General features: G+C 43.2%; 1 non-coding gene across 1 annotated transcript; it reads left to right on the forward strand.

The window, feature by feature from the left end:
* The first annotated feature begins 7969 nt into the window (after positions 1 to 7969).
* LOC141662682 (small nucleolar RNA R71) lies at positions 7970 to 8076 on the forward strand. Its single transcript, XR_012550783.1, has one exon. It is a non-coding gene; the product is annotated as a small nucleolar RNA R71 (small nucleolar RNA).

The following is an 8076-nucleotide window of genomic DNA, read 5'->3' on the forward strand; positions in this document are numbered from 1 at the left end:
AAAACACAATCTAAAACATAATCTTCTCTTTCATACTCTCTATGAAAACGTCTCAAATCTACTTATATAATAGTCCCATAAAACTCAGATTACATAGAAGTTGGAAGCCAAACAGAAGTAGAAGTCTAAAATAATATATCTTTTTCCCCGACCCTGCGCGACCGCTCAGGATTTCTGCGCGGGCGCGCAAGGCTGCTGCGCGGCCGCTCAGCATTGCTGCGCGGGCGCGCAGGACCCTACTGGAAAATTTCCAGGTTTGCTCCGTTTCTTCACCGTAATCTGCCCGTTCTTTTCCTCTCGCAATGGTGAACACATGCCAAGGCTTATTCTTGATGATTCCTCCTCCGAAATGCAACTAATACCCTGAAATGCATAAACACTAGAAAAACGCATCAAATACACAAAATACTTGATTTCAAGACACCAATTTAAGCCATTTTAAGACGTTCTAAGTGGTATAAAATGCCACTTATCACACCCCCAAACTTAAATCGATGCTTGTCCTCAAGCGTCACAGACTCAAAACAACTAAAAATATGCATGAATGCAATCTATATGAAAATGCAACGATCCCCCTTACTACAATTAACCAACCAAATTGTCAAGTCTCAACGAATGCAGTTAGACACTAAAGATCAAGAAACTCATGCAAACGGACATACCGCCAGAAACGTGGTGTGTGCAAATGCTTAACAGATATGCTTTGGAACTAGACCAATTACTATGACTAGACTATCCTCAAGGCAATCCTACGATTATACAAAGAATAAAAATTCTAGGCACAAAGTGATATACAACACTACAAGAACTCTGGAGCTTACTACGGAATCGTGCTTTTTATTTACAACTCAAATGCTTATTTGACCGTGCAATGAGTGAGGTCCACAAAAGACTTATACAATGGTATCCATGTAACGAGCGTTAGGTTAGTGGATCCCAGACTCTAAAAGCCTTAGGTCACTAGGCACAAAGTCCCCTAAGAACTTAATAACTCGAATACCAAAGAGCCCACTCTTGATCAATTATGCAAATTTTTTTTTTTTTTAATAACTCTGAGCAAGTGCGTTTCGCTCCATCTTGCTCAACCCTAGACTACTCGCATAACATGCGAGCCGGCTACTAGCCATTTGACGCCTAGCCACAACTAGCAACAAATTCCATTTTTACTCCATTTTTTTTTTCTTTTTCATGCCTTTACCACTAAGAACCTATTATCAAATTCTAAGCATAATAAATAGATTATCCTCGAAAATAATCAGATCATAACAACAATCTAGTCCTTAAGCATTCTCTAAGACTTAGTGACAATACAAGTGCTTCTAGCATGCATATCAACCTACACAACTTAATATCACTTTAATGCTATCACTACACTCGTATCAATATCACAATTCAGTCGATAAATCATTGCAAAAGGGACCATGGTATATGCATGAGCTATATGATATGACAAACAAATAAAGTTATATATATATAAAAAAAACTATATGGCAAAAATTATGCAACTATATGAACTAACTATCATGAATATGCAGCTATATGAACTAACTATCATGAATATGCAGCTATATGACACACACAAAATATTCCTTAACTACCACCCCCAAACTTAAAATCTTCACTGTCCCCAGTGAAGGTAGTAGAAAGGAACACAGGGTATACCTACTCGGAGTCATCATCATCATCACCCTCAGTGGGTGGAGTATCAGGCGGCGGGTATGCAGAGTCCTCACCAAAAACTGGCCACTGGATATCAGCTCCAAGGCCTCGAAAAGCAGTCCCTAACGCAAGGGTGAGCTCCTAAGCAAACCTGCTATGCGTCTCATACATGGCATCCATCCGCCGTGAAAGCCTCCTATACTGGGCATCACCCATCCCAGCACCCTCCTGAGCTCTCGAAGAACTAGCCTCACCACGCCCTGGCCTGGCCATAGTAGCACCTCGTGCTGGACGCCCTCCTGGAAGATGATAACCCAGCCCATGCTCCTCAGGCTCACCACCGGTCCACTCCTGCATCCCATTCAGAGTGCCAGAATCTATCGGAGCTGCTGGCAACTGCAACTGCTCATGAGCCGGCCAGTTCACTCCTACTGCTCGGCATAGCTTTGTAACCGTGGATGCATAAGGGATGTTCATATGCTTTGCTCCCCTCAAAAACTTCAGAATTCCTTGGTAGATAAACTCACCAAGGTCCACATAGTATTCCTCATTCAGAATTCCCCACAACAACTGTTCATGGCGATCGCCGGAAAGTGACGATACTCATTATTGGCTGGACTGCGGTTCCAAACTGTGCCCGGTCGATAGAGAGTCGCACAAATCAAATCCAAGTCAAAGTCCTCAACAGTCTTTTCATTCCAGTTCTCCTCCTCGGGCTTCCTCTCTCGCTGTCCAATCACACGGCGAATCGCCACAGGATGATAATCAACCGTCAGCCCACGAACTACAGAAAACCCATTCTTTTCAGCCTTCGCGTTCGCGTAGAACTCGCGAACAACACTCATCAGTACTGCTTCGGGTGACTGACAAAAAGCTATCCACCCCTTCTCTGCAATCATGGGAAACAACTCACCATCCCTCCCTGATGGTAAAAACCCCCTCTCCTTCAGAATCGGCTTCCCCAACAGCCTAGTGTACTCCTCCTCCGCAGCTCTGTCAGTTAACCGAGGCCTTGCAGCAGTACCCCTTGATGAATCAGCAGTAGGAACTGTGCTGCTGCTGTCAATAGTGCGTGCTCTCTTGGGTGCCATTGATTTGTGAATAAAAGTGTGTAAGAACTGATTTTTGATGTTTATGAGTGGGTTTAAGTGTAGGAAGTTTGTGGGAGATATGTAGGATAGGTGTATGTATATATAGTGTGTGGAGTAGGTTAAATTAGATTAGGAGTGGGGTTGAGGGATAAAATCATGGGGTAATGGGAAAAGAATTCGTGGGTTTATGGGTTGTGATGGGTTTTTTTGTGTGTTTTTGTTTTTGTTTTTTTTTTTCTGAACTGTAAAAAAAATTTCTGGAACTCGACCCTGCGCGGCCGCTCAGCATTTCTGCGCGGGCGCGCAGCAAGCTGCGCGGCCGCGCAGAGGGTCTCTGGAATTTTTTTTTTCAGCCCCTGTTTTCTGATTTTTTTGTGTTTTTGGATAGGTTATTAACTTCTAAGGGTTCCTGTAACAACAATTCATGGGTTGCCTCCTACGCAGCGCTTCTTTTTCGTCATTAGCTTGACGTTCCGTACCTTTCTCACGTAGTCAACAACATGGCACTAACCACCTCTCGGTTTGCCATGTCCCCATAGTAGTGCTTCAACCGCTGACCGTTAACCTTGAATGCTTGGTCCGAATTATTCTCAAAAATTTCCACCGCACCATGTGGAAACACAGTTTTGACAATAAAAGGTCCAGACCACCTTGATTTCAACTTCCCAGGAAAAAGTCGGAGCCGAGAGTTGAATAACAGAACTTGTTGCCCTGGCACAAATAACTTAGGATGTAGCTTCCTATCGTGCCACCTCTTCACCTTTTCCTTATATATTTTGTTATTCTCGTACGCTTGAAGTCGAAATTCATCAAGTTCATTAAGCTGAAGCATTCTTTTCTTACCAGCTGCATCTAAATCCAGGTTCAATTTCTTCAATGCCCAGTAGGCCTTATGCTCAAGCTCCACCGGTAGATAACATCCCTTACCGTACACCAACTGAAACGGTGACATCCCAAGTGGAGTTTTGTATGCTGTTCTGTAAGCCCAAACAGCTTCATCGAGCTTTAAAGACCAATCCTTCCTTGACGGACAAACAACCTTCTCTAGAATGCGCTTTATCTCTCTGTTAGACACTTCCGCTTGATCATTTATTTGCGGATGATAGGCAGTAGCTACTCGATGATTCATATTATAACGCTGCATCATAGAAGTGAACTTACGGTTGCAAAAATGCGATCCTTCATCACTTATGATTACCCGAGGTGTTCCAAACCTTGTGAAAATTTGCTTATGAAGAAAATTTAGCACTGCCTTTGCATCATTTGTCAGTAAAGCTTTAACTTCGACCCATTTTGAGACATAATCGACTGCCAGCAAGATGTACTGATTATTGCAAGACGAGATAAAAGGCCCCATGAAATCGATTCCCCATACATCAAAGATCTCGACTTCAAGCATCACATTTAATGGCATCTCATCCTTCCTTGACAAATTTCCCACTCTTTGGCAACGATCACACCTTAAAACAAACTGATGAGCATCCTTGAACAAGGTAGGCCAGAAAAAACCTGCTTGCAGAATACGAGCTGCCGTCTTCTCACCTCCATAGTGTCCACCATAAACCGTGGAATGGCAGTCTCGTAATATCCCCTCCGTCTCACAGAACGGGATACATCTCCTGATGATCTGGTCAGCTCCCTGTCTAAACAAATATGGTTCATCCCACATATACCACTTCACCTCATGCAGAAACTTCTTCTTTTGCGCGGATGTCAAATTAGGAGGCATTATATTGCTGACAAGATAGTTTACAATATCTGCAAACCATGGTTCTTCCTCCTGAATTGCAAACAACTGCTCATCCGGAAAAGATTCATTGATTAACGTTCTATCTTGTGAAGTAGAATCGGGATTCTCCAACCTAGAGAGATGGTCGCCTACTTGATTCTCAGTACATTTTCTATCTTTGATCTCTAACTCAAATTCTTGAAGTAAAAGCACCCAACGAATGAGTCTCGGCTTCGAATCCTTCTTAGAAACCAGATAGCGAATAGCTGCATGATCAGTGAATACTGTCACTTTCGTATCAAGCAGATAAGATCGAAATTTCTCAAAGCCAAAGACTATAGCCAAAAGCTCCTTCTCAGTAGTGGTGTAGTTCAATTGGGCCCCATTTAAAGTTTTACTCGCATAGTAGACCACATGGAAGAGATTTTTCTTGCGCTGTCCCAGAACTGCACCTATCGCATAATCACTCGCATCACACATCATCTCAAACGGTTCTGTCCAATCTGGTGCTGTAATAACTGGTGCCGTGATCAAACTCTCCTTGAGAGTTTCGAATGCTGCCAAACATTCATCATCAAATTTGAAAGGCACATCTTTCTCAAGTAAATTGCACAACGACTTAGATATCTTTGAAAAGTCCTTGATGAATCGCCGATAAAAACCTGAATGACCGAGAAAACTACGGATTCCTTTCACCGAATTAGGTGGGGGAAGATTTTCAATGACTCCCACCTTGGCCTTATCCACCTCCAGACCTTTGCTAGAGACCTTATGCCCAAGGATAATGCCATCACGCACCATAAAATGACATTTCTCCCAATTAAGCACCAAATTAGTTTCCACGCATCTTTTGAGTATGGCGCGCAGATTATTCAAGCATTCATCATATGAGTGTCCAAAGACGGAGAAGTCATCCATGAACACTTCGACGTTATTTCCAATCATGTCAGAGAATATAGCCATCATACATCTCTGAAAGGTGGCCGGGGCGCCACATAACCCAAACGAAACTCTACGAAAAGCAAATGTGCCAAATGGACAAGTGAAGGTAGTCTTTTCCTGATCCTCTGGTGCAATACAAATCTGATTATACCCGGAATAACCATCCAGAAGACAAAAATACTCATGTCCCGCCAATCTGTCAAGCATTTGATCAATGAATGGGAGAGGGAAGTGATCCTTCCTTGTGGCTTTGTTCAATTTTCTATAATCCATGCATACTCTCCATCCTGTAACTGTTCGAGTAGGGATGAGATCATTCTTTTCATTTGCGACCACAGTGATACCTCCTTTCTTAGGTACACATTGCACGGGGCTCACCCACGAGCTGTCAGAAATAGGATAAATGATGCCTGCATCTAGCCATTTCAGAATTTCTTTCTTCACCACCTCCTTCATGATCGGGTTCAGTCTTCGCTGCTGTTCCACAGTTGGCTTACTACCTTCCTCTAATAGAATTTTATGCATATAATATGAAGGACTTATCCCCTTGATGTCTGCTATGGTCCATCCTATAGCTGATTTGAATTCTCTCAAAATCCTTAAGAGCTTGTCTTCCTCACTACCTGAAAGGTCAGCTGAAATAATAACAGGTAACGTAGATGAATCACCTAAAAACGCATACCTCAAGTGTTCAGGTAATGGTTTGAGCTCCAAGGTAGGTGCTTCCTCTATTGATGGTTTGAGCTTCCCTTCAGCATTCTTAAGGTCAAAAGTACCAAGAGATTCAAATGGTATATCCAGCTTTCGCTTCCATGGAGAAGCGTTCAGATATTGTAATTGCTCGTTGCTATCTTCATCATCACTGTCAAATTCCCCCACTAAGGCCTTTTCCAATGCATCAGACATTAGCATGTGATCGAGTTCTGAAGTAACCGCAGAATCAATCACATCCACTTTTAAGCACTCCTCATCTTCTGTAGGGAATTTCATTGCCTTGAATACGTTGAAGGTCACATCCTGATCTTGGACCCACATAGTAAGTTCCCCTTTTTGCACATCTATCAAGGTACGGCCAGTAGCCAAGAAAGGCCTCCCCAAGATAATGGGAATCTTCTTATCTTCCTCAAAATCTAGAATAACAAAATCTGCAGGAAAGAAGAGCTTATCCACCTTGACAAGCACATCCTCAACTATGCCCCTTGGGTAAGTAATGGAACGGTCAGCCAATTGTAGCGACATGTATGCGGGTTTTGGATCAGGCAGATCCAGCTTTTTAAAAATTGACAAGGGCATCAGATTAATGCTTGCTCCCAAATCACAAAGGCACTTGTCAAAAGTTAGATTGCCAATGGTGCAAGGAATGGTGAAGCTTCCTGGATCTTTCAGTTTTGGTGGTAACTTTTGCTGCAGAACAGCGCTGCATTCTTCCGTGAGAGCAACGGTTTCAAGGTCATCCAGTTTCACCTTCCTTGAAAGAATAGTCTTCATAAACTTCGCATAACTAAGCATTTGTTCCAGCGCCTCAGCGAAAGGTATATTGATGTGAAGTTTCTTGAACACCTCCAGAAACTTCCCGAACTGTCTATCCAGCTTTTGTTGCTGCAATCTCTTAGGAAAAGGTGGTAGAGGATAGAGCTGTTTCTCCCCTGTATTAGCCTCAGGCAGAGTGTGTTCAACAGTAGTCTTCCTTGGTTCCACCGCTTTCTCCTTTTGCTTAGATTCTTCATCCCTAACTTCAGCTTCGACTTCTTTTGCCTTTTCAGCATCAGCTACTTTTCCAGACCTTAAGGTAATAGCCTTGACTTGCTCTTTGGCTTCCTTCCTGCCTGGTACTTCCGTGTCACTGGGAAGAGTGCCAGGTTGACGATTGAGCACTGCATTGGCTAATTGACCGATTTGATTTTCCAAGGTCTTGATAGAAACCGCCTGACTCTTGCACAACAGCTTAAGTTCCTCAAAATCAGCATTAGTAGGTGCAGCTGCACTTCCCTGTTGAGGATATGATTGCCTTGTAGCATACTGCTGTGTTTGCTGGAATCCAGGTGGGTTAAACTGTTTACTTACTCCTTGCTGATATGGTGGCTGAATAGCATTCTGATTATTCCCCCAGCTGAAATTTGGATGATTTCTGTTGTTAGGATGATAGGTCGCTGGCACAGGCTGCTGTTGTCGCTGATAATTATTCACATACTGAACAGATTCATTGACAAGAGAACACTGATCCGTAGCATGAGAACCTGCACAAAGCTCACAAACCATAGCTATTTGATTCACTCCATACGTAGCCAGAGAATCAACCTTCATTGATAGCGCTTGGAGCTGGGCTGCAATAGCGGTGGCTGCATCAACTTCCAGAATACCTGCTACCTTGCCTGACGTCATCCTCTGAGTTGGGTTTTGATGCTCATTTGCAGCCATCGTCTCGATAAGATTATACGCCTCAGTATAGCTTTTAGCCCATAAGGCGCCTCCAGCTGCTGCATCGAGCATGGGCCGAGATTGAGCCCCCAAACCATTATAAAAACCAGTGATTACCATCCAATCCGGCATTCCATGATGTGGACATTTTCTCAACATTTCATTGTAGCGTTCCCAAGCCTCGCACATAGATTCTGTAGGTTGCTGTGCAAACTGAGTAAGAGCACTCCTCATAGC

This window comes from Apium graveolens, chromosome 5 (assembly GCF_009905375.1).
Source record: "Apium graveolens cultivar Ventura chromosome 5, ASM990537v1, whole genome shotgun sequence".
NCBI lineage: Eukaryota > Viridiplantae > Streptophyta > Magnoliopsida > Apiales > Apiaceae > Apium > Apium graveolens.